Here is a 27,765-nt window from a genome sequence, read left to right as displayed (position 1 = left end):
GAAGTGGCAAGTACCGGACGGATGTCCCGCCTCTTCCCGTCCGGTCGAGGCCTGGCTGGTGGTGTTCACCTCAAGGGCTGCTTGTAGCTGAGGCTGGTGTCCCAGTGGCGGTCCTGTGGTATGAGAGAAACACTTAAAAACTGTTGCGTGCATATAATGCTGCCGGAGAGAGAGTCATTTTGTGAGCTGAGGAAGCTATCCGAAACTGGCTCTCTGTGGGCCTGCACCCCGGCTTGCACTGTTCTCTAGTGCCTCCTCAGGCCCAAGTAGAAGAAAAATGCTGACAGAATTAATGCTGGAAATGGGGACTTTGATGGCACCTCTACCCCTTTCACGGAGGAGGCAAGGGCACCCCACTCCAGTACTCTTGCCTGGAAAATCCCAGGGACGGAGGAGCCTGGAACGCTGCAGTCCATGGGGTCGCTGAGGGTCGGACACGACTGAGCGACTTCACTTTCACTTTTCACTTTCGTGCATTGGAGAAGGAAATGGCAACCCACTGCAGTGTTCTAGCCTGGAGAATCCCAGGGACGGGGGAGCCTGGTGGGCTGCCGTCTATGGGGTCGCTCAAAGTTGGATACGACTGAAGTGACTTAGTAGTAGTAGCACCTACCCGTTTCAAACGTTTGTTGGCAGCTAGGGGATCCGGTATATTTACCATGAAGTACCTAAAAGGATGGAGAATTATAAACTGCCCTGAAAGGAGGTGAAGTAGAAGGTTTGGCAAAGAGGGTCGTCCCATCTTCAGGAGGCTCCAAGTACCTGATTAAATAAGAGAGAGGGAATTCCTTGGTGGTCTGTTGAGGCAGTCTGAGCAATGGTTGGAAAACAAGTTCCAGACATAGAGTATTTCAGGAAGAGAGTGAATTTGTTAAGAACAAAGAACAGAGACAACATAGGGACTGTGAGTGCAGAGGGGCTGACCTCCTGACAGACCAGGGAATGCTGGCAGTTTTTGTGGGTTAATAGCCAATTTTTATACTCTCAAGACAAAAGTCCTGCTGGATGGTTGGAGTTATTAGGTGGTTGGTTGGGGCGCTATAGAATATTTACTCAAATGGGCATCTTTGCCTAATTGGGAGTCAGGAAGCTTGTTAGTGATTATCAGGAGCTTTTGGCAGTAGTTACAAAGGGCTTGGTCAGCTTCTGCGGTGATCTTGGCTCTGGGCTCTGCTTCTGTGGTGCAGGCCTTGGGGCAGGTAGGCCTCAATCTGGTCCAGTGGTTGGGACTCAGGGCTTTCACTGCTGAGGCCAAGGTTTGATCCCTGGTGGGGAACTAAGATTCTGCAAGCCAGGAGGCTGAAAAACAAGAGAGAAATTGTCATAAGAAGGCAAAGAAATACACTATTTAAAATTGTTTACAGTGACAATAAAGTTCCAAATCCTGAAGCAACTGGGCCTCACACTAGTATCTGGTGTAAAGCATCTCTTATTCTGGGACAGTTAGACCTTTCTGACTGAAGATTTGACCTGAGGGAATTCTGACACTCACTCTAAGTCTTAGGTAATAAGTCATTGTACAAGGCTAATTATTTGGCCAGTTAGTTGGTCAAGGACATGAAAAGAGCATGATTGGAGAACTGATAACAAGGAAGACTTGGGAAGGAATATGGTGATGGACTTTACAGAATGAATGTTAAGAATCATCTGGATGAAATGAACCACTTTGTAGATGAAACTTAGCCTCCTTTTCCAGGCTCAGTGGTTGTTCAGTGCTACTCATGAATGAAATGGCAGTGATGACAAGGTTAGAGCTATGCATGGGATCACCCAGCCACTGCTGAGTGTTCAGTTTGCTAGCAGCAGAGACCAGTCCTGAGGTGGTGATAGACCTCATGCTCCAGGAAGACCAGTCAACCACTTGGAGGCAAGTGGATTTCATTGGCCCTCCCCACCATTGAGGAAGCGATACTTGTTTGTCCTTTCTGAAATACCTTAAGTTTAAATAGGCTTGTCTTACTGAAGACCTAGTTATGGTGCTTTCTGGGAAGCAACCCTTTCTGATGCTGTGTTATAGGATGAAGTTTATGCTTTGAACTAGTGTCCAATGTTTGATACTCTTTTTTCTTGTTCTTGTTATCTATTTCTGTATAACTATCCTAAAACTTAGTTGTTTAAAACATCTTCAAATTTACTTTGCTTACAGATTTGTGATTTGTAACTTTTGTTGAGCTCAGTGGAGACAGCTTATCTGTGTTCCATTCTCTACTTGATGCCAGTTGGGGCAGCAATAAGTTGGGAGCTGGAATCATCTAAAGGCCCACTCCATGTCTGGTGACTGATGCTGAATCTGTGGCCAGAACACCTACTCATGGCCTTTCCATAGTGCTGTTTGGTTTCTCACAACATAGTAGCTGGATTCCAAGGGCAAGCATCCCAAGAGAGAGAAATCCAGGTAGGAACTGTAATGCCTTTTCTAAACTAACAGTGGAAGTCCTGATTCCACTATAGTGACTTCAAACCACATTTGGTTCATATAACTTAGTTGCTAAGGCTATTTATATCTAAAAAAATTTTTTTTATTTAATTCATTTATTTTAAATTGAAGGATAATTGTTCTACAATATTATGTTTGTTTCTGCCACACCTCAGCATGAATCAGCCATAGGTATAAATATGTCCCCTCTCTCCTGAACCTTTCTCCCACCTCCTACCCCATCCTACTCCTCTAGGGTGTCATGAGCACTGATTTGAGCTTCTTGGAGACTCCTTTTTTAAATGGAAGAAATGTCAAGGAATCTGTGGATATGTTTTAAAACCACTACATTTCCAAAGGCAAAATTAGTGGGTTTAAGAACAAAGAGATGTTACACCTAATGGACCCCAATTATAATTTTTTTTAAACTGCCATTCTCTGAGGGTATAAGCTGGTTTAGGGTTTTTTGTTTGTTTGTTTGTTTGTTTGTTTTAACCAAAGAAAGGACTTTTTCCAACAAGACTGAACAATGGTTCCATTGATTTGGAGCTGGGACAGCCACCTAATCATTTTGCATGTCTTGTGTCACTGAATAAGCAAGAGAAGGAGAAGAACAAGTTTAGGGTTTTGGTGGCAGTAATTAATCTTGATCATGAAGCAAAAATAGGTTTGCTGGTATAAAACAGATAGGTCCATCAAAGACTCAGATCTCTTAGAAATCAACGTATTGGTTGAAGGTAAAGGAAAAGTAGAATGGCTGGTGGAAAAAGAAAGTCATAAAGAAAAATGAAGTTCTCATAGTCAGGGGAAGAAACAAGAGCAGTTATCTTTCATTTCCTTTCTTGGTGTATGATGTATACTTTTTTAATAAAATTTATTTTTGGCTGGATTCTGCTGCAGGTAGGATCTTAGTCCCCTGATCAGGGATGGAATCCGTGTTCCCTGCATTGGAAGGTAGAGTCTTAACCTTTGGACTACAGGAGAAGTCCTTGATGTATACTGTTATGTGTTTTAACTTTTCTTTCTTTACCCTTTACTTCATTATTATATATGAGGTGTGATATCGTTGGTAAACTTCATTATTTAGTAAAGTGTAGAGGAATAGATAGCAACTAGAGGTTCTAGACTTAGAAGTGGATGTCGTAACTGATGAAACATTGGGTTGACTCTTTTGAAGAGTGACAGAGTGAGTGCATCCTTGACTGTGTAAAGAATAGTTGCAATATTTTAAATAGCAACCTTTTTTGAAGTATAATCATTGAAAGCAATGGTTATTTGGTGTAGGGCAGCCAAAGTGATGACTTTACATTTGATAGTTTTGTGGCTTTATTTTCTGCTGTCCATAATTTGAGTTTTCGTTCTGTGTCTGAGGAATTCCCCACTGTGTGTCTTGGTGGTAGTGAGCACTGCTTACAGAAAGTGAGAAAGACAGTTACTCTGTTTTTTCTAGACATCTTGTAGCAAGAGTGTGTGTATGGGAACTCAGCTTGATTAATCAGATGACATCTTGACTGCAACTTGATGAGAATTTCTGAGCCAGCACTATTCACCTAAACGCCCAAGTTCTTCCCGCTACAGAAACTCTGTGAGATAATAAATATTTGTTGTTGTGGGATAATTTGTTACGCAGCAATAGATAACTAATTACTCTCCCTTCTCCATGAGGAGGGGAAGTGTCACAGAACTTTCACAACTTTACAAAGATATATTCACCATGAGCTTTATCACTCTCCATTTAATTCTGTGTCTTCTCTTGTATAACTCTCAGGAGGCTTATCATGGCAGAATTCCCTTATCAATCTCAGAATTTTATACATAGGGAGATTGGCACCTTTATACAAAATGTAAGAAGCCTTGACACCTACTATTACTGTTCTTAGATTTTGAGACCTCTGTTTAAACTCCCAGACAACATGAAAACTTTAACATCCTGAAAAAAAGTCTACCTGTGTATTAAATTAAAATACAATCCATTAAAAAAGAGTAAAAGAGTTCTAGAAGGCTTCTATTTCCAAATAAACCACAGTTGTTAAATCTTGCTCTGGAGGGTGACCCTTCCCTCTGTCATTACTTGAGCAAGTTAATTAACTTCTTACATCTTCAGTTTTTAAAAAATCTGTTAAGTGGAATAACAACAGTACTATTTCATATAGTTCTTATGAAATAATCTTTACAGAGTACCTGGTAGGTAGGAAATATTCAGTATACTTTAGGTATTATGTTTAATCATCACCTTGCTCAGGAAACTATGCCAAAGTGTTATAATAACATTACCAAAGTGCTGTAATTTCCTAGGATAGATATTTATGTAATGTAGGCTCTATCACTTTTTAAAATTTTCAAACAAGCTTGAACTATAATCTTTTGTTCTTATCTACTTTCTTATTTTCAACAGCCTGGAAAAAGATTCATGAAATGATAAGGCCTTTTTTACATATTTGTCCACATGCTTAAATGCCTGTTTTCTGGCTCCATAATCCGTTTACTGAAGGAAGTGAAGGTGACCAGGTATGTCTTTAAACCATACCCTAGACTTCTTACCGTCATCAGGAGACAAACATGAATGTTTTCTTGTTTTTTGTTTTAATTGTTTTAGAGGAATTAATGTGTTTTGAAAACTTGTTTAAAGATACACAATCATGAGACACACAATCATGAGTGCCTTGGTTTGCAGCTAATATTGTCTGCTAGTGCTTATTGCATTAATGTGGATATTTTAAAGATGAATTTTAAAAAGACTAGAACTTCAACCCTCATGCAGCTAATGCAGAAGTTCCTAATAAACTTTTTAATGTAAGCCTGTCATTATATCAACCAGATTCATGGAGAAAGTGAGAAGTTTCATTATTTCCTTAAAATTGTTAAATGATTCTTTAAAAGAATGCTTTCCTAAAGAAATAGGGTGTCATGATAGACTACAAGGTCATAATTAAACAAATATTCATAAGTGAAACAATATTATATAAGTAAACATAGAGACTCAGAATGTTTTCAGTAGTTATGTCAGAAGTTGTAGGTTTATGTCAAAAGTTGTAGGTTTAGATTGTAGATTGTCGGCAAATCCTGTTTTAATTAGTCTTAGAAGCCGTGGTACTAAAGTAGCTCATTATTCAACATTAACTTATTTCTAAACACACTAGGAAAAAAGTATCTTTTAGTTTTCTTCTTCTTTTTTCTGTCTATATTTTTACATGCCAATATTAGAAATAGAAACCAGTCTCTTCTTTCCAAAAATGTTGGACCTCGTCTGGCTTTCCCACTGGAGGGCAGCAGAGAACCATCCAGGCCATCCCTGATTTTAAATCTCACTGGCTTTAATGTGACAAGTCAGACCTTAAAATCCATGATAACACATTTCCTACTGATAAAATGTCATAATCAAAGTACATTTTCAGAAAGCCTGTTCACGCCCATAAAAAAAATAATTGATTGTTAGAATAAAAGGAAATTTTAAAAAAAGAATAAAAGGAAATAAAGCAAAATTTATGCAGTTATATGTATTTCTTAAGTGAACAAAAAAATTAAAACTACATCACAAGTATGCTTTTTTTGTGGTGGGATTTTTGTACAGGAACTAAACTGCCTAAGGCTTCTTAAAATCCTAGTCCAAAAAAGTACAGTGGATGTGAATCTTACTCCAAAATTCTGATATATAAGTGTATCAAATTAATTATTGAAATTATTTGTAGTTCTGAGGTCCCAGATGGCCAAAATGACAGAAAAAAAATCAACCTCAGTCCTTGTTAAGCCTCCCCTGCCTCCCTGATCCAGCATTAGGTTACTTACAAATAACCAGGATTCATATATGGGGAGGCACCAACAATCCTCAGGCCACAATGGTTAGAGCTGAAATGCCCAGTGTCCTTTGAAAGTGTCCAGGTCTCTGTTCTTTTCCTGCATTGGGACTAAATAGGTTTTTTTGTTATAGCTAGAAATCCCAGTGCCCAGGGCCCTATCCACCTAAGATACCCAGCCATCATTGACCAGAATCTCACACCAACCAGGATACTTTCAACGTTGGTCACAGGTCTTTAGGGCTTCCCAGGTGGCTCAGTGGTAAATAGGCCACCCACAGTGCAGAAGATGCAGGAGACATGGTTTGATTCCTGGGTTGGGAAGATTCCCTGGAGCGGGACACAGCAACCCACTCCAGTACTCTTGCCTGGAGAATCCCATGGACGAGAGGAGCCTGGCGGGCTACAGTCCATAGGGTTGCAAAGAGTCAGGCGTGACTGAAGTGCCTGAGCATGAATGCACAGGTCTTTACTCCTTGGGCAACCTCTCTTCCAGCTTTCATTGCCTTCTCTGCCCCACAGAGAGTGTGGATTTTTCCTCTGCACACCATTTCCCACCTGGATTCACAGCTTAACCTATTCAGTGAGCTTGGGCTTTCACTAAAGGCAAGACAAGAGGTAATTGTTAAGCTTCAGGCCTGGTATTAAACCACTCCTGAGATCAGCAAGCACTATGAACTGGCAACCATCAGCAGAAGGTGGGGGAAGGAGGGGAAATTGCAGCAAAAACAAAGTACCCTCTAATGTCTCAACAAATTATAGTCCACAGAAGCTGAACCCAAGACAATTCATTTCCTGGTAATCTCCCTATAGAAACCACAGGTATTCTTTGTGCCTCCGAACACCTTTAAACTGCATTCAAAATTAGGGTCGTGAGTCTGGAAATCTTTCTTTGCTAATTTGTTGTACATGAATGCCTGCAGAAGCCTTTGAATGGTAAATGCCGTGGGAGGGGCAGTTTCCATGGTAACTTTTCAGTGCACCTTTTTTCTTGCACTTCAATTAGATCTTCATTGCTGAGTGGTTGTGAATGAGAAGGTAACAGCTCAGTCATTTCTGGAGGGCTGGAGGAGATACGAGATTTGCAGCCTTTCTAGATGTAGCTATATTCTCAATCCACTGATCTGTAGTATGCTTGTTTTGCTCCATCTCCTCATAGTACCCCAGCACCGCAATGCAACACACATAACAAAGGACCAATTTCCTTAAAATACCAAGCTTACAAGTTAATATGAACAATATCAATATGCAATGAAAAAAATGAGCAAAGGGCATAGATAGGTGGTTTACAGAAAAAGAAAATTAACGGCTTACACTGTATGAAAATGTGTTTAATCTCATTCACAATGATGGACATACATATTTAAGATTACATTTTTCACCTACCAGACTGGAAAAGATATAAAAGTTTGATAATGTACTGTGTTTAGAGAATGTGGAAAACCCATCATTTTATATACTCTTCTGTGGGAGGGTAAATTGGTTTAATCTCTTTGGAGAGTGACTTTGCAGTTTCTCTTCTAGAAATTCATCTTACAAATGTAATTACATTTAACTTAAACATACAAGTAAAAGAATATTGTTGAAGCAGATGACTGGGACAGGTTAAATGAGTTGATGCATCCAGACAGTTACACACACTGGACAATGAGAGACAAAAATATAGTTGGGTTTTCCTCAAATTCCAGAGTTGTATGTTCAGCCTATTTGCAAAACACTGTTAGAGGATAATTCTCAAAAAAAAAAAAAAAAAGGGAGGAAAACCATGACTCTCATACAAACGTAAAATTAACAAATGCTGAAGATTAAATTTTGCTCAAAATGAAGGCAGTCTTGTCTGAACTTAAGTTCATGTATCTAGCACATATTGAGGTCAAACAAACCAAAAAGTTGATTTTCAGAGCAGAGAAAGGTTTATTGCAACGGCCAAGCAAGGTGAATGGGCTGCTTGCACTCAAAAGACCTGAACTTCCCAATGACTTCCAGGCAAGAGGTTTAAAAGACACTGTTAGGGGAGAGGGTGGTGAGATGTCTGATTAGATCGTGGACCTTCTTTTGACTGGTTGGTGGCAAGGTAACAGGATGATGTTTCAGGAATCTCAGTATTCTGGTTCCAGTCAGTCTGAGTTCTAGTGCTTGTGATCAGCATGTAGTCCCCATCCTCATCTGGGTGAGGGTCTTAGTTTCTGCAGAACAGCTCAAAGATATGGATCAGATTGTTATCTATATTTCTTTGAAGGAACCAGGAGTCCTGTGACTCTCTTTTCCAAATCATTAACTGCTTGAGCCAGCTTTTTGGAACTTGGGGAAGGCTTGGAGACTGAAGCATTTTTCCTGCAAACAAGAAATAGGGACAGGGAAAGACTTTGTACAGAGGAGGGCTAGGCAGATGTCATAACTGGTTCAAAGGAGAAGTCAAGAAGCAAAGATTGATATGCAATAAAGGAAGGTTGAAATGGATGTGCAAATGAGGGATAAACTGGTTTTCAACAGGTGTGTGTGTAGGGGGGTTGTCCGTGCACCTGACAGAATTGACTTGCGTGTCTATAGGCAGGAGTTATTTTGCCTTGTTACCAGTTATCTGTAATTTACAGAGTGGTAAAATAGTCACTCAGTGGTGGTAAAAAAGTCACTCAGTCGTGTCTGACTCTTTGCGACCCCATGGACTGTAGTCTACTAGGCTCCTCTGTCCATGGGATTTTCCAGGCAATAGTCCTGGAGGGGATTGCCATTTCCTTCTTCAGGGGATCTTCCCAACCCAGGGATCAAACCCAGGTCTCCCGCATTGTAGACAGATGCTTTACTGTCTGAGCCACCAGGGAAGTCCAAGTATGTGTACATGTATACATATGTGTGTTCACATATATATTGACTATTCCTTGATAGAGACAGAAGAGACTAATAATTGTGTCTGACACTCTAGAGAGGGACTGAAAGTTGGGAATCTGAGATGAAAGAGAAATCTAGTTTTTATTATATATACCTTTTTATACTGCTTGAGTTTTTTTCCTTTACTTTTGCCATGAGCATTTTTTTCCCAAGGAAAAGGAACCTTTCCTAAGGTTCATAAACCTTACTGAGACAACTAATAAAACACTGAATTATATAAATGAAGCATTGCATAAAATACAAGGAGAAACTGATAGAAATACAATAGCCATGGGAACAGAGCCCTTAACAAACCTCTTTCAGTCTTGGCAGTTGAGTAGACAGAAAAATAAGTAAGGCTTATAATAGCAGTTTTCAACATGGGCTGCCTATTAAAGTCAGTTAGGGAGCTTCCTTCAGTGTATGTACTCAGTTGCTCAGTTATGTCTGACTCTTTGCAGCCCCATGGATGGTAGCCCTCCGAGCTCCCATATCCATGGAATTTTCCAAGCAAGAATACAGGAGTAGGAAGGGTTGCCACTTCCTACTCCAGGGGCTCTTCCTGACCCAGGGATCCAACCTGCATCTCTTGCATTGGCAGGTGGATTCCTTATCACTAGCACCACCTGGAAAGCCCAAGGAACTTACTTGCTGCTGCTGCTAAGTTGCTTCAGTCATGTCCAACTCTGTGCAACCCCATAGACGGCAGCCCACCAGGCTCCCCCGTCCCTGGGATTCTCCAGGCAAGAATGCTGGAGTGGGTTGCCATTTCCTTCTCCAATGCTTGAAAGTGAAAAGTGAAAGTGAAGTTGCTCAGTTGTGTCCAACTTTTCGCGACCCTATGGACTGCAGCCTACCAGGCTCCTCCATCCATGGGATTTTCCAGGCAAGAGTACTGGAGTGGGTTGCCATTGCCTTCTCTGAGGAACTTCCTTAGGAAAGCCTTTGCTAATGAACTCTTGTGACCCACCACCCAACTCTGACATTTACCAATTCCTGGCCAACTTTCCCTACCCTCTTTCTCCCCTTCTATATTCAGTTTAGTTCAGTTCAGTCGCTCAGTCGTGTGTGAGTCTTTGCGACCCCATGAATCGCAGCACATCAGGCCTCCCTGTCCATCACCATCTCCCGGAGTTCACTCAAACTCACGTCCATCGAGTTGGTGATGCCATCCAGCCATCTCATCCTCTGTCGTCCCCTTCTCCTCCTGCCCCCAATCCCTCCCAGCATCAGAGTCTTTTCCAATGAGTCAACTCTTCGCATGAGGTGGCCAAGTACTTGAGTTTCAGCTTTAGCATCATTCCTTCCAAAGAACACCCAGGGCTGATCTCTTTTAGGGTGGACTGGTTGGATCTCCTTGCAGTCCAAGGGACTCTCAAGAGTCTTCTCCAACACCACAGTTCAAAACCATCAATTCTTCAGCATTCAGCTTTTTTCACAGTCCAACTCTCCCATCCACACATGACCACTGGAAAAACCATAGCCTTGACTAAACAGACCTTTGTTGGCAAAGTAATGTCTTCTATATTATACTGAAGCAAATCCCAGAAACTGTATCATTTGATCTATAAACACTTCCTACAGGCAATATCTCTAAAATATAAGAGATCTTTAAAAAAAATAACCAAAATGCCGATATCACTTTTTAAAAAAATTAAAAATTCATAGGTACAATATCATTATACTACCTAAAAATAGCAGTAATTACTTCATCAAAGATTCAGTATTAAAATTCCCAATTGTTTTATAAAAGTCATTTTTACAAATAGTTTTGTTTGAATTAGGATTTGAATAAAGTCCATGCATTTTGATTAGTTGATGTGTCTTTCGAGTCTCTTATTGAAATCCATACATTACCTAGGGAGCTTCTAGAAAGTATTGAAGTCCAGGCTTTATCCTGACAATGTTAAATTTTACCTGGACCATGTACTGATGGGAAACAGGGATAGTTAAAGAAACCTACACACACACGTACACACACGTGTGTTCTGTGTGACGGGGCCTCTTTTGTGTTCTGGAAAAGACTGCAAAGAAGCATTTTCTTCCATATAACTTAGGTAAGACTCATGCATCCTTCTTGTTTACCTATGACAAGACTAGCCTATAAGTTCCCATTCTTGACTTCATAAATGATTAACTGAACTGCTTGTCCCAGTTGACCAATCAGAACAAAATGCTTGTTAGCCAAACTTTGGTTAAGAGTCTCTCCCAAGTTCCCTGAGCTTTAACCCAGTAATCCTTTTGAATAAAGTCTCTCTTTACTAAATCTGGATGTTTTTGACAGTCCCTAGAAACCTTTTTTTCTCCACTTGATTATAATATGAAATGAGATTTGAGAACCATTCCTTAGAGGTCGTGAGCAATACAATTAATAGGATAGTCTAATACATATGTATCTATGTTAGTCCATGTCCAGCAGAAGGTAGATTCTATGTGAGGTCTTAGTGTAGTTGGTTTATTTAGGAAGTAATCTCAGGAACACAAGAAAAAGAGCAAAGATGATAAAACAAGAAGGAGGAAAACCCCAGCCAGGATTCATAAATGAGTAAGTTGTCCCATGGGTAACTGAAGCTCAGTTACTCTGGGGATTCTTCCAGGACAGCAAAGATAAGGTACTTATCCAATTTTACCTATCCCTAACTGGTTGAGAACATTCTCTGAGGGCTTTTAAGTCCCAAACCCTGCTGAGTACCTTCAAGTAGAGAAGCAGAGATGTATAGATCCTTGAAGGGACTGTCAGCTTACTGTCCCCTACAGCTGCAGAGAGGACCAAGGGCTTAGGGAGTTGGGATCAAGAGCATGTGCTGCCATAATGAATTTTATGCGTACAGAGAACATCATTTTTTAATTGTTGCCAGTGCCACTTAAACTTTAAAAGCTGACCACAAAGGACCTTCTATAAATTCCCCCAGATAGAAATTAACTAAGATTTGTTGAATGTTTACTATGTGCTAAAGTTTTTACCTGAATTGTGTGTGTGTGCTTTGTTGTTCAGTTGTGTCTGACTCTTTGTGACCCTATGGACTGTAGCCTGCCAGTCCACGTAATTTTCCAGGCAGGAATACTAGAGTGGGTTGCCATTTCCTTCTCCAAGAGATCTTCCCAACCCAGGAATTGAACCCACATCTCTTGCATCTCCTGCATTGGCAGGTGGATTCAATTATTATTTAATGCTCAGGGCAACCATCTGAGATAGGTGTTACCATTATTTCAATTTTACAAATAAAGAAATTGAGCCTCAGATTAAATACTCTGCTGCTGCTGCTGCTAAGTCGCTTCAGTCGTGTCTGACTCTGTACGACCCCATTGACAGCAGCCCACCAGGCTCCCCCATCCCTGGGATTCTCCAGACAAGAACACTGGAGTGGGTTGCCATTTCCTTCTCCAAGAGATCTTCCCAGCCCAGGAACTGAACCCACATCTCTTGCATCTCCTGCATTGGCATGTGGATTCAATTATTATAATTTAATGCTTAGGGCAACCATCTGAGATAGGTGTTATCATTATCTCAATTTTGCAAATGAAGAAATTGAGCCTTAGGTTAAATACTCTGTCCGAGGTCATATAGGCAGAAAAAAGAGAGGAATTTAAACTCCAGCCTTCTGATTCAAGAATGCAAGTTGCTAACCACCATGGGATATGCTTCCCCACAGCCTTTAATCATAATGTGGGAAAACCACATGTTAATAATAACAATGGTGTAAATGATCCAACAATAAATACCCCAACCATTTGGGGATTTAAGATTTTTCTCAACAGAGAGAATGAAAGCAATAATAAGAGAAACTCTATATGGCAAAATTTATGAATTATGGCTAAAGCTGTGATAAAAAAGAATATCATTATAAATCAGAGTGATGTTATATGAGTTAAACATTCTACTCAGAAGGTTAGAAAAAGAACAAATTAAGCTCAAGCAATGGAAATAAGAAATTAAGACAAATGACAACAGAGAGAATTTCCAATTCAGGTCAAGATGAAATAACAGGAAATGGATTTAACCTCGAGTCTAGGACAAGTAAAAAACAGACAAAACATTGAACAGTGGTTTTTAAGACACTCAGTATCAGGCAACAGAGGACAGTGATCCCTGATGAGAAATAGGAATTGACCCCTTCCTTGAGAGAATTTCCAGGTGTTGGTATAAGAAGTGAACCAGGCAGAGCCTGGGGACTCCTTGAGTTGAGGAGGAGCTGAGAATCTGGAGGAGAATAAGATAGCAAGAGTGCTTAGGCTAGGCTTCCCAAGAGGAGAGAATTGCACTTAGAGAGAAACCTGGAGCCTATAGAGGGTTTTCCTCAAATATTCCCAGGAATACTGATCAGATGTGAGAAAATAACCCGAAGCCAGGGAAAGGAATACCTCAAAAGAATTAATGCCCAGTGCACTGAGCTATTAATGCAGTTTATTGTTAAGGTTTTCAAAGTGGTGGTCGAGAAAAAAAGTACTCCAACTTCCACTTGTGAATATTATCCCTTTATTAGGGTTTCACGGGTTCACCTTTTTTTTTTTTTTTTTTTTTTTTGGAGAAGGAAAGAGTAGCTTTATTTCTTTGCCAGGCAAAGGAGGAACACAGTTCTTTGCCTCAGGAACTGTCAGTTCAGTTCAGTCACTCAGTCACGTGTGACTCTTTGCGATCCCATGCTCTGCACATACCAGGCTTCCTGTCCATCACCAATTCCTGGAGCTTATTCAGACCTATACCATTGAGTTGGTGATGCCATCCAACCATCTCATCCTCTGTCGAACTGTGCCCCCCTTTAAATTTTTTTGTACTTTTAAAAATTTTTATTGGAGGATAGTCAATTTACAGTGTTGTCATGGATTTGCTCTTTAAAACATAAAAGTGGGAATTGGGATACAGGCAAGGGGAAGAAGTGGGGTTGCTCAAGTGGTCAGTTATCTAGGTTACTGAGGGCTTTCTGAAAGAAGCTGCGTTGGTGGTGGTACCCTAATTCCTTATTTGCCAGTAGCTGTGTTATACAACTGGTAACCTGGCCTGCTGCAATTCATGGGGTCGCAAAGAGTCGGACATGACTGAGCGAATGAACTGAACTGAACATGCGTGTTTAAGTTATCTTTTGAAATGGATGCCTGAACAGTCAAAAGCCTAATGTCAGGCACTTATGCTACCATTCTGTGTTAGGTACAAGCATGATGTCATTTCAGAGAGTTAAGAATGGGTTAAAGGATGGGAATGAATGCTGAGTAGCATAAGGGTGGGTGTGGGGACGATGCTGATTCTGTGCTTGTTCATGTGGTGCCCTGGTTGGCTGGGATTGCCTCCTGGAGCCCACATTTTCCAAACTCTTGTCAGCTTTTGGTCGGTTTCAGCACTACCAAGAGTCTAGAGAAAAAAAGAAAGGAAGAAGCCAAGGAATTCCTTCCTCTCTGCTCTGGGCATCATCTCTGGCAGGGGCTGTGTCTCCTCCCTAGATCAGCTATGGTACATACAGACTTTTATGTAGGTGAAAGATTGTGTGGGTGCCAAGACTTTGAAATGTGTCTCTGGATCACTTGTTTGCTATAGCTCCAGGAAAAGGATTAGAACACTATTAATGATGCAGTCTATTTAAGGGGGCTTTCTCTAAGATGACTTTTCCTCATTTGGTTATTTTTAAAAAGGGAAAAAAGTATGCTATCCCTTTCCTCCATTAATGCTCTTTGATGAATAGTGCAAACTATCACCTGGTATTTATTTTTATAAGCCCCTAATTGCAGCTAATCAAGCATTTGCTTTGGATTTACAGGCTCTTGCTGCAGGTACATTTTTAGCCATCCTCAGGAAAGAAACATAATTGCGGTAGACCATAGAAATGAACATGAGAAAAAGTAAGAGATGAGTATCATCACTTATTACTTAAGCATGCCTTCTTTTTTCCTCGCCACGCAGAGATCAGAAAGAGAAAACAGCGTCTTAAATATAATTTATGAAATAGAGAAGCTATTGGCAAAGAGCCTTGATAAAAACACCATGGTATTTTCATGTAAAGGAACTGTATCCAGTACACTGATTTTACTAAAAAATAGAGTTATATAGTACTTAATTGGTAAATTTCAAAGCCCAAATCAAATATTATTTTCTTTTCCGAAATGTTTTTATTTCTATTTTAAAGATAAAAATGTTTCCTTGTCTAGATCAGTCTGACCTACTTTGCCATTTAGGATACTGGTAGAACATACAATAATTTTTAGACCTAATTGAATCTTAGTGACCATCAAGAGCAGCCCTCTGCATTTAACAGGAAATTGAGACCAAATGACTTGGTTAGGTGAGTAAGTGGCAAGCCAGAACCACAAACCACCCTCTTGACTCTGTTTTCACTGCTTCCTATAAATGTTAGTGGTTCTTAAATGAACGGTAGTTTTTCTTCAAACTACGGGTACCCTTCCTCAGCATTTCTACCCTTGTGATTCTCTTCCGTGATGGTGGTCTCTGATGTGTAAGATTAAACTATCTGTTATGAACAAATCAAGGCCAGTTTTCTAGATTTCATTCTTTTCTTCCACAGAAAAATTGATATGAAAGATATGGAAATAACTTGTCTAGCTCCATGTCAGTCCTAAACAAATTAGATCATATCTCTATGATAGGGGCCAAATAGTAAGATAACTTGAAAGACCTTATCTTAAGATAACTTGTTTTTATCTATTTCTCTTCATTCATTTCCTAAAACTTTACATTCATATCCCAGACTCTGTGTTGGGCTCCAGGGGCACAGGTCCTGCTGTTGCTGCAGGAGCTTATTGTTAAGGTTTTCAAACTAGAGGTCAGGAAAAAAAATACTAAAACTTCTACCTGTATTATCTTTTTTCTATTTTCAGCTTTTACCTTTAACAGAATTAGCTGTTTACATGTTAAATTCTATTAACAGAATTACATGATTAGAGTTCAAAGAGTCAAAAGAGTTCCACCAAAACAACAGGGTCCTGCTGTATAGCACAGGGAAGTATAGTCAATATCCTGTAATAAATCATAATGGAAAAGAATATGAAAAAGATTGGTGGGAGGGAGGCTCACAAGGGAGGAGATATATGTAAACTTATAGCTGATTCATACTGATGTACAGCAGAAGGCAGTGCAGCATTGTAAATGAGTTATCCTCCAATTAAAAAAAAGAATATATATATGTATAACTGAATCACTTTGCTGTACAGCAGAAATTAACACAACATTGTAAATCAACTATACTTCAACAAAAGCAAACAGACAAACAAAACTCCCAAGTTTTGGAGGCTGATGCAACCTCGAGCCATTTGGCATGATCACAGTATTTATTCATTCACTTAAAAAATGTTTAGTGAGTATCTTCAATATACTAAAGAAACACATACTAACGAGATAAACAATGGCAGTTATACCTGAAAAGCTTTAGTCTAGAGGAAGAAATGAGCTATTAAATAATTAAGTTGCACATGATAAGTGTTGTAAAGAACTGAGTAAAACTTACCTGAAACACAGAGGAAAGGGACAAAAGCTTTGGGGAGGTTAAAAAAGCCTTTCTAGAAGGGACGTTGGGTTTTGATCTCGAGGGAGAACAGTATAATGAACTGTGCAAAGTCAGTGTCTGACTATGTGCAAAGTCAGACATGAAAGAACGAACCATATTCCAAGAATGAATTTCCCAGTTACTACACATGACAGGAAGACTTGTAGAGCCAAACTTCACCCAGTCCAGACCAAACCAGATGCAAATCCAGAATCTCCCAACAGACTCCCAATAGGAAGAAGGGATTTTAAACCTTGCCAGACCTTGCAGAACTTCTCTTTAGCTCCTATATCTAAAGAAGATCTCTTTCAGTTCAGTTCACTTCAGTCGCTCAGTCGTGTCCGACTCTTTGCGACCCCATGAATCGCAGCACGCCAGGCCTCCCTGTCCATCACCAGCTCCCGGAGTTCACTCAGACTCACATCCATCAAGTCAGTGATGCCATCCAGCCATCTCATCCTCTGTCGTCCCCTTCGCCTCCTGCCCCCAATCCCTCCCAGCATCAGTCTTTTCCAATGAGTCAACTCTTCACATGAGGTGGCCAAAGTACTGGAGTTTCAGCTTTAGCATCAATCCTTCCAAAGAACACCCAGGGCTGATCTCCTTCAGAATGGACTGGTTGGATCTCCATGAAGTCCATGGGACTCTCAAGAGTCTTCTCCAACACCACAGTTCAAAAGCATCAATTCTTCAGCACTCAGCTTTCTTCACAGTCCAACTCTCACATCCATACATGACTACTGGAAAACCATAGCCTTGACTAGATGGACCTTTGTTGGCAAAGTAATGTCTCTGCTTTTCAATATGCTATCTAGGTTGGTCATAACTTTCCTTCCAAGTAGTAAGTGTCTTTTAATTTCATGGCTGCAGTCACCATCTGCAGTGATTTTGGAGCCCCCCAAAATAAAGTCTGACACTGTTTCCACTATTTCCCCATCTATTTCCCATGAAGTGATGGGACCAGATGCGATGATCTTCGTTTTCTGAATGTTGAGCTTTAAGCCAACTTTTTCACTCTCCACTTTCACTTTCATCAAGAGGCTTTTTAGTTTCTCTTCACTTTCTGCCATAAGGGTGGTGTCATCTGCATGTCTGAGGTTATTTATATTTCTCCCAGCAATCTTGATTCCAGCTTGTGCTTCTTCCAGCCCAGGGTTTCTCATGATGTACTCTGCATATAAGTTAAATAAGCAGGGTCACAATATACAGCCTTGACATACTCCTTTTCCTATTTGGAACCAGTCTGTTGTTCCATGTCCAGTTCTAACTGTTGCTTCCTGACCTGCATACAGGTTTCTCAAGAGGCAGGTCAGGTGGTCTGGCATTCCCATCTTTTTCAGAATTTTCCACAGTTTATTGTGATCCACATAGTCAAAGGCTTTGGCATAGTCAATAAAGCAGAAATAGATGTTTTTCTGGAACTCTCTTGCCTTTTCAATGATCCAGTGGATGTTGGCAATTTGATCTCTGGTTCCTCTGCCTTTTCTAAGACCAGCTTGAACATCTGGAAGTTCACAGTTCACGTATTGCTGAAGCCTGGCTTGGAGAATTTTGAGCATTACTTTACTAGTGCGCAAGATGAGTGCAATTGTGCGGTAGTTTGAGCATTCTTTTTTTGAACTGTGGTGTTGGAGAAGACTACTGAGAGTCCCCTGGACTGCAAGGAGATCCAAACTGTCCATTCGGAAGGAGATCATCCCTGGGATTTCTTTGGAGGGAATGATGCTGAAGCTGAAACTCCAGTACTTTGGCCACCTCATGCGAAGAGTTGACTCATTGGAAAAGACTCTGATGCTGGGAGGGATTGGGGTCAGGAGGAGAAGGGGACGACAGAGGATGAGATGGCTGGATGGCATCACTGACTCGATGGATGTGAGTCTGAACTCCGGAAGCTGGTGATGGACAGGGAGGCCTGGCGTGCTGTGATTCATGAGGTCGTAAAGAGTCAGACACGACTGAGCGACTGAACTGAACTGAACATGAGCGTTCTTTGGCATTGCCTTTCTTTGGGATTGGAATGAAAACTGACCTTTTCCAGTCCTGTGGCCACTGCTGAGTTTTCAAAATTTGCTGGCATATTGAGTGTAGCACTTTCACAGCATCATCTTTCAGGATTTGAAATAGCTCAACTGGAATTCCGTCACCTCCACTAGCTTTGTTTGTAGTGATGCTTTCTAAGGCCCACTTGACTTCACATTCCAGGATGTCTGGCTTTAGGTGAGTGATCACACCATGGGGATTATCTGGGCTGTGAAGATCTTTTTTGTACAGTTCTTCTGTGTATTCTTGCCACCTCTTCTTAATATCTTCTGCTTCTGTTAGGTCCATACCATTTCTGTCCTTTATCAAGCCCATCTTTGCATGAAATGTTCCCTTGGTATCTCTAATTTTCTTGAAGAGATCTCGAGCTAAGCTAACCTATCCAAGTAATAGACTGCAATGCGCTGCTCCCTAGGGTCAATTGTAGTGTTGATGATAGTAATAGAGATAAAATTGGAAATGAAGCTTAATTTCAGTAGGTGGCAGTAGTCACAAAGCAGATATTTGTGTTTCTTTTCAGTTATTTTAGCTTTAGCTGTTGACCACACCTTTAGGGTTTAAACACACTGAGTCTGGAAGCCAGAGCCTGGAGGGCCCTTAGTCATTCCCTCAGCCAGCATCACACAGTTTACAGTTGACCACCTTGACCAGTAGTAGACTCATCACACTTTTCCTAGTGGAGTCCTTTCACCTGAACCTGCGATGTTAATGCGTGTTTTAAGTGCAAGGGAACTTCATTATCAGAGTTCTTACTATTGGAATACCCATAATTACAAGTTGGGAAATAAAGGTCGTCCCAACAGGAAATGTTCACGAACAAATCCATCTTTAAAAAGCTAGTCCCCATTCACACCTCCTTCTGGCTTCACATAGCCTCTACCCCACACCCAGCGTTAGTGTCAGAATGTCACCGTGTTTACTGTGCGTACCAGCTGCAAAGTGAAAATTGCCAATCTTGCAAAAGAGGGTTTGCAGGGTTTCACTAAGACAAAGAAAGTGACGATGGAGGACTGATTGAATAATTGCTGGAAAACCTCCAAGAAATGAGAGTCTGGCAGAGTGTTGGTTACAACTGAAAAAGAGTGAATCAATGAAGATAATGCTTCAGTAGGAGATGATTGGAAGTTCAAAGGATCTGGAGAGGTCCTGGGAAAAAGTGATGAAGCCCTTGACTATTTTACAAAATTTCTCTTTTAAAAATCCTTTCTGTGAAGGTCAAGTAAGAAATGATTGATGTCATATTTTGCTGTCATATAATATTTTTCCAGAAAAACATGCCCCAAACAAGTCTTGATTCATTTTTGTGTTTTAAGAATTAGTCTAATTTTTGCTGATATGATCAAAATGTGATTAAATATAAAATAAAATAAATTTACTATCATGATTTTTAGTTCCTTTTGAGATGAAGCCCCAATTCACACACCCCTACACACACTCATTGCTCTAAAATGTTGCTTCCCATTTAAGTGAATTCTCTTAAAGTAACCTCTCCCTAGGACTAATTATCCTCAGAAACTTTTTTCTAAAAACTCCTTAATTGTATTTTGTAAGAGCTTTGTGCTCGTATCTGAGGTTATTGATGTTTCTCCCAGCAATCTTGATTCCAGCTTGTGCTTCATCCAGTCCAGCATTTCTCATGATGTACTCTGCATATAAGTTAAATAAGCACGGTGACAATACATAGCCTTGACGTAATCCTTTCCCAATTTGGAAACAGTCTGTTGTTCCATGTTCAGTTCTAACTGTTGCTTCTTGACCTGCATTCAGATTTCTCGAAGGCAGGTCAGGTGGTCTGGTATTCCCATGTCTTTAAGAATTTTTCACAGTCTGTTGTGATCCACACAATCAAAGGCTTTGGCATAGTCAATAAAGCAGAAATAGATGTTTTTCTGGAATTCTCTTGCTTTTTCAATGATCTAATGGATGTTGGCAATTTGATCTCTGGTTCCTCTGCCTTTTCTAAAACCAGCTTGAACATCTGGAAGTTCACAGTTCATGTATTGAAGCCTGGCTTGAAGAATTTTGAGCATTACTTTGCTAGCGTGTGAGATGAGTTCAATTGTGCAGTAGTTTGAGCATTCTTTGGCATTGCCTTTCTTTGGGATTGGAATGAAAACTGACCTTTTCCAGTCCTGTAGTCACTGCTGAGTTTTCCAAATTTGCTGGCATATTGAGTGCAGCACTTTCACAGCATTATCTTTTAGGATTTGAAATAGCTCAACTGGAATTCCATCACCTCCACTGGCTTTGTTCATAGTGATGTTTCCTAAGGCCCACTTGACTTCACATTCCAGGATGCCTGGCTCTGGGTAAGTGGTCACACTGTCGTGATTATCTGGCTCATGAAGATCCTTTTTATATAGTTCTTCTGTATATTCTTGCCACCTCTTCTTAATATCTTCTGCTTCTGTTAGGTCCATATCATTTCTGTCCTTTATTGTGCCCATTTTTGGAAGAAAAGCTATGATCAACCTAGACAGCATATTAAAAAGCAGAGACATTACTTTGCGGACAAAGCTCCATCTAGTCAAAGCTATAGTTTTTCCAATAGTCATGTATGGATGTGAGAGTTGGACTATTGCAAAAGCTAAGCACTGAAGAATTGATGCTTTTGAACTGTGGTGTTGGAGAAGACTCCTGAGAGTCTCTTGGACAGCAAGAGATCCAACCAGTCCATCCTAAAGGAAATCAGTCCTGAATGTTCATTGGAAGGACTGATGCTGAAACTGAAACTCCAGTACTTTGGCCACCTGATGTGAAGAGCTGACTCATTGGAAAAGACCCTGATGCTGGGAAGGATTGAAGGTGGGAGAAGGGGATGACAGAAGATGAGACGGTTGGATGGCATCACCAATTAAATGGACATGAGTTTGAGTTAGCTCCGGGAGATGGTGTAGGACAGGGAAGCCTGGCGTGCTGCGGTCCATGGGGTTACAAAGAGTCGGACACGACTGAGTGAACTGAACTGAAGAGCTTATAGGGTCCCTAGGCATGAAGACATCCTAGGTGTGCTGCGTTTTGGTTAGTGAAGATTGCAAACCTGGGTCCAGATCATTGGCCTTGTTCCTTTCTCCAAGAGGAGTGAGGTTTCCCCATGACAGCTACATCTACTTGCTCCAGACTTGAATCATGGAAGTGCTGGACTGGCTCACAGAAGCTGCTCTCTGGGGTCTATGAGAAATTCAGCTGCTGATACAACTGGCTGCTCATCCTTCCTTTGTAGCACAATAGCCACATTTAAAAAAATGATAAATTAAAAAATTTTGTAAAGTGAGTCAATTCTAAGGGAGGGGGAAGCCTGTTTTTAAAACCAGAAAATCCTTCTTTTATGGTTTTTGTAAGGATTAAGTTAGGTTAAAGGTGTGAAAGAATTTTAGCATGACAGGAAAGGTTTTTTTTTTTTTTTCACTTTTTTCCCCACTATTTTTTCACTTTTATCTTCTATCAAATAGAAGGTAAAGGGATTCCTTTTTTTCATTGTATCATTCATGCAGTAAGTACAAGCAGGAGAGTGATGTGATCGGAAGTTGATTGTCAAGGAGGGAAGAAAGATCAGCCAGAGCAATACAGGTTGTCTATAAAGACATAAAAGAGAAACCAGCAGTTACTTTTAGTAAAACTACAGGCTGAGGGGAGAGCAGTGTGTTTCTATCCATGTTTCCAGGCATAAAAGTACAACCCATTCTTGAGGATTGAGCATTGAGGTACATGAATGATTTGGTTACAGCCAGTTTTGGATGGATTGCAATCCAGGTCTTTATTCTGTATCTTAACTATGATGTATCAGTTCATCAGGCTGTCAAAGGAAATGAGATCTTCACTGTGAGAGGATGTTTGAAATGAAAAGGCTGTGTTGGACTTGGTTCCTGCACTAAAGGATCTTGGGGGGAACAGAACTGTGAAATAACTGGAAATTATTTGGCAATCTAAACTACAGACTGCAAATCTGGCTGCTTACCAGGACCGAGCGGGGGATGTACCTGAGGGAGCTTGTCATTTATAAGAAAGCAATTATATGGATGCATATAAAAGACAGTGGACTTATATGGGAGAATATAGGGAGTCGTAAAAAGGAACCAAAGATCAAATTGCCATCACTTGTGGAGTGGGTTGCCATGTAGTCCTCCAGGCTATCTTCCCAACCCAGGAAGTGAACCCAGGTCTCCTGCATTGCAGGTGGATTCTTTACCATCTGAGCTACCAGGTAAGCCCATGGAAAAAGCAAGGGAATTCCAAAAGAGCTCTTCTGCTTCATTGACTATGCTAAAGCCTTTGACAGTGTGGATCACAACAAACTGTAGAAAATTCTTAAAGAGATGGGAATACCAGACCACCTTACCTGTCTCCTGTGAAACCTATATGCAGGACAGAAAGTAACAGTTAGATATAGACATGGAACTACGGACTGGTCAAAATTGGGAAAGGAGTACATCAAGGAGTATATTGTCACCCTGCTTATTTAACTTATGTTCAGAGTACATCATGTGAAATGCTGGGCTGGATGAAGCACAAGCTGGAATCAAGATCGTCAGGAGAAATATCAACAACCTCATATGCAGATGACACCACCCTTATGGCAGAAAGTGAAGAGGAACTAAAGAGCCTCTTGATGAAGGTGAAAGAGGATAATGAAAAAGCTGGCTTAAAACTCAACATTCAAAAAGCTAAGATCATGGCATCCGGTCCCATCACTTCATGGCAAATAGATGGGGAATAAATGGAAGCTGTAACAGATTTTTTTTCTTGGGCTCCAAAATCACTGCAGATGGTGACTTCAGCCATAAAATTAAAAGATGTTTGCTCCTTGGAAGGTAAGCTATGACAAACCTAGATAGCATATTAAAAAGCAGAGATATCACTTTGCAGATAAACGTCCATATAGTCAAAGCTATGGTTTTTCCCATAGTCATGTACAGATGTGAAAATTGGACCATAAAGAAGGCTGAGTGCCAAAGAATTGATGCTTTTGAACTGTGGTGCTGGAGAAGACTCTTGAGAGTCCCTTGGACAGCCAAGAAATCAAACCAGTCCATCCTAAAGGGAATAAACCCTGAATATTCACTGGAAGGACTGATGCTGAAGCTGAAGCTCCAATACTTTGGCCACCTGACGTGAAGAGCTGACTCGTTGGAAAAGACCCTGATGCTGGGAAACATTGGGTACAAGAGGAAAACAGGTCAGCAGAGTATAAGATAGTTAGATAGCATCACTGACTCAATGGACATGAGTTTGAGCAAACTCTGGGAGATGGTGAAGGACAGGGAAGCTTGGCACACTGCAGTTCATTGGGTTGCAAAGAGTCAGACATGACTTAGCAACTGAACAACAACAACAAAGACAGAGGCAAACAGCTTATGTCATTTCAAAAGGGACAGCAGCCTCAACTCAGCTTCAAGGAGCCCAGTGAGAAAACAGGCCTATAGTTTCCAGATCTTCTGGTTTGGTCAAAAGAAGAAAGAAATCTTGATGTTTATATGGAATTTCTCAATTTTTAAAAGTCCTCAATTTAATAAAATGGCAAAACATGGGTCTGCAGCTTTCTTGGGGATCTCTGCAAACACATGGTGATGAGTGGAGAGCCAGGGAAGCTCAGAAAAGAGAGAAGAGGGTTGGGGGGAACCTGGGATCCTGGGCCTGTTGGATGGACCCTCTTACTGCAGGAGGGTAGGTCCACACCTCCCTCTGGATGGAGGGCAGGATGCCGAGGCATATCTTCCGAGCACACTCCGATAGCCCAGGGACTGGCTCTGACTTCGTCTGTTTGTCCTCTTAGCAGCTACTCCCTAGAGGAATTGTGGGGACAATACGAGAAGAGTGTCTTTTGTTCATTTTTTTTTTTTTTTTTTTACAAAACAGTATGGAATTGTCTAATTGAGGCAAAATTTTCTAACATTTGGAGAGTATAAAATAAAAAGTAAGAACTATTTTCCCATTTCTGCCCTCTCCTCTGTTTCCATTTCTAAGAGGTAATCACTGTTAAATTTTTTGGCTGTTATTCCAGAAATTTTCTAAGCATATAAAAACCACATATGTGATTTATTTCTTTTTTTTTTTCCCCAGGAGCTAGAGGAAAAATGATTGGCCGTTGGACGGAGAGCACAGTTCCAACTCTGTGCCTTTTTGTCTATAGTGTTTCCTGCTTGGAAGGCCTTTCTCTTCTTCTTCGTCCTGATGCAAATGCCTTGAAAGGCAGCACAGTACAGAAAAACACAGGATCTCAGTCAGAGTGTCTGGTTCTACAGTCTGGCTCTCTTGTTTACTAGTTCTGACTCTAACTGAGTTACTTGGGCTTTCCATGCCATGATTTTCCAATCTATTAAAAGGGCCTTAGGGACTTCCCTGGTGGTCCAATGGTTGAGACTTTGCTTTCCAGTGCAGTCAATCCCTGATTGGGTTGCTAGAATCCCACATACATTGTGGTCAAAAAACCCAAAAGTAAAACAGAAGCAGTATTGTAACAAATTCAATAAAGACTTTAAAAATGGCCCACATTAAAAAAAAAAGAAAAAAACGTTTAAGAAAAGTCATTAAAACCAGAATCTGTCTCAAAAGGTTGTTACGAGAAATAAATATGTTGAAGGCCACGTGGCAGAATTTGGCACCGAACAAGTAGTGGCACTGTGGTAGAGAATCTGCCTGCCAATGCAGGAGACACAAGAGACTCAAGTTCGATCCCTGGGTTGGAAAGATCCCCTGAAAGAGGAAATGGTTACCCACTCCAGTGTTCTTGCCTGGAGAATTCCGTGGACAGAGGAGCCTGGTGGGCTACAATTCATGGTGTCACAAAGGGTCAGACATGACTGAGCGTGCACACACACACAAGTAATTTATAGGTGTTCACTATTACCATTGTTCTCAAAGGCCTAACATTTTTTTTCCTTTCTGTTAGGAAACCTTCCTCAATCATCCTTAATTCCTGCTTCTGTCTCCTCCCCAAACTTACCTCTTTTAGTGATGATGATGCCACTGAATCTGGCACCTAATTATATCGCCTCACATTGTCTCAGCATGGGTCATGTGTGCCTGTGCGTTGCTGACCTGTCTAGGGCAGTCGCCACACCTCCCACTTCTCTGTGTCTCTGCAGAGGCACCCCCATGAACAGAGGTAGGCAGGGATACAGGTGCGAGGATCTCCAGGTCTGTGTCCTACTCTGCCAGCTGTCGCAGAGGTCAGTGAGAAGTCAGGGACCTTGGGACCCAGCTGCCATTGCTTTGAGCTGCTCTTTGTATTCACCAGAAGGTGTCTTGCCAAAATTTAGAGCATACCGTTTTAGACGCTCTCTGCTAGCATCAGGGCCCTAAGGGCGGTGATGCTCGGCACTTCTCCTCTCCCCAGGGAGCCTCTGAGATCATCTCAGTAAAACTTTAATGCCTGGAAGTCAATTAGAGTGGAGAATTCTCCTGTAATCAAAAGAGGCAGTGCTTTTATTGGAAAGGTGCAAACAAGAGGGGAAGGATGGCAGCTGTGTGAGGCTCTGTAGAGCTAATAGCTTGGGCTGAGAAAGTTATTTCAGCAGAGTCAGACAGTATCTACCAGACATGAAGGCAAAAGGAGGGGCTCTGGAGTGGGCAGAGAGGGAAGCAGGCTAGGCCTTCAGAGGTGGCCTCCATGATTATCCTTAGAGTACACCGAAGCATTCCTAGAGCAGATTCACAGCTTCGCTTTCCTGGGTCGGCCCAGCAGATCCATGAATTACTCTCCATCTCTCACTTGAGAGAGGAGGAATGGAACTAAAGAGAGGTTAACATGACACTGGAGTTAATACCCCTGCCTTTCTACTTTCAGAAAGCAGACCTCACTGGAGTGAGGAGTATGGATGAGGAGGCGGGGGAGCTCTGTTCTCTCTAAGCACATTCCCCGAAAGTGGCACCTTCTCAGTGCCTGCTAAGAGAATTCTGAAAAGCTGTTAGAGGAAGTCATGTGAAATTAATGACTTAAATATCACTGGACAGATGCACGAGTTGTATGTGTCTGTTCCATTTACTGCTACATAGCCAATCACCCCAAAACTGTCTTCCAAAAACCATTTTATTATGTTCACAGAGCGTGTGGGTCAGGAATTCAGGCAGGGCAACACTGAGGATGGCTTGTCTATTCCGTGATGTCTGGGGCCTCAGCTGGGAAGACGTATAGCAGGGAGTCACTTCACAGCTGGAGGCTAGAGTCTTCTGAAGGTTCAAGTGGCTGGACATCCAGGATTGCTCATCACATGGCCTTTAGCTGATGCTGGCTGTCAGTTGGGAACTCAGCTGGGGCTGTAGACCAGTGCACCTCTTGCGTCTTCTCTAGCAAGACAGTCCTAGGGTATTTGATACTCCTCTATGGAGGCTGACTTTCCCCAGAATGAACCTCCCAAGAGAACCAGGCAGATCTTTTATTTTTTATGTTTGATTTTTTTTGGGGGGGTAGAATCCAAATTATATTTATTTGGCTGTGGTGGGTCTTAGTGTGGCATGTGAAATCTTTAGTTGCAGCATTCAGACTCTTAGTTGGGGCATGCGGGATCTAGTTCCCTGACTAGGGATCAAACCCAGGCCCCCTGCATTGGGAGCACAGGGTCTTAGCCACTGGACCAACAGGGAAATCCCCAGGCAGACCTCTGAAGACCTAATATCTCTTCCACTCCAGTCTGTTGGTCAAAGCAGTCATAAGGGAAGGAACACAGACCCTACTTCCTACTAGTGCTGAAGAATATGTAGCTGTTGTTTTTGAAAACCACAACATGGTCTTATTCCTTTATGTCCTCATTCCTTTATGACTCCGTGAATCCTTAATGACATAGGAGTTGTTTGTGAAGTCAGCAGGTGCAAGCATCCTGCCTTGGCTTTGCCACTAACTAGCTGTGTGACCTTGGAAAAGGTTATCTCACCCATCCAAATTTCTGTTTTCTCATTGATAAAGATATTTATTATAAAATAAACATTTAGGTATCTTTTGTCACTTGTAAAATATCTTTTAAAATTTTTTATTGAAGTATAGTTGATTTCTGAGGTTGTGTTCATTTCTGCTGTACAGCAAAGTGATTCAGTTATACACAGATATACATTCTTTTTTATATTCTTTTCCATTATGGTTTATCTCAGGACATTAAATATAGATCCCTGTGCTATCTAGTAGGACCTTGTTGTTTATCCATTCTATATACAATAGTTGGCA

General features: G+C 41.1%; 1 long non-coding RNA gene across 2 annotated transcripts; it reads left to right on the top strand.

Moving 5' to 3' along the window:
* The first annotated feature begins 30 nt into the window (after positions 1 to 30).
* On the top strand, positions 31 to 27,558 carry LOC105603374 (uncharacterized). Of its 2 annotated transcripts, XR_009597342.1 has the most exons (5): positions 31 to 118; positions 2,147 to 2,395; positions 4,812 to 4,924; positions 20,813 to 20,917; positions 24,669 to 27,558. It is a non-coding gene; the product is annotated as an uncharacterized LOC105603374 (long non-coding RNA). The 2 variants fall into 2 exon arrangements; XR_003586037.3 differs by lacking the exon at positions 20,813 to 20,917.
* The last annotated feature ends 207 nt before the right edge of the window (positions 27,559 to 27,765 follow it).

Source organism: Ovis aries, chromosome 19 (assembly GCF_016772045.2).
Source record: "Ovis aries strain OAR_USU_Benz2616 breed Rambouillet chromosome 19, ARS-UI_Ramb_v3.0, whole genome shotgun sequence".
Classification (NCBI taxonomy): domain Eukaryota; kingdom Metazoa; phylum Chordata; class Mammalia; order Artiodactyla; family Bovidae; genus Ovis; species Ovis aries.
Note: the sequence above shows the minus strand (reverse complement) of the source record. Positions and strands in the feature narration are given on the sequence as shown.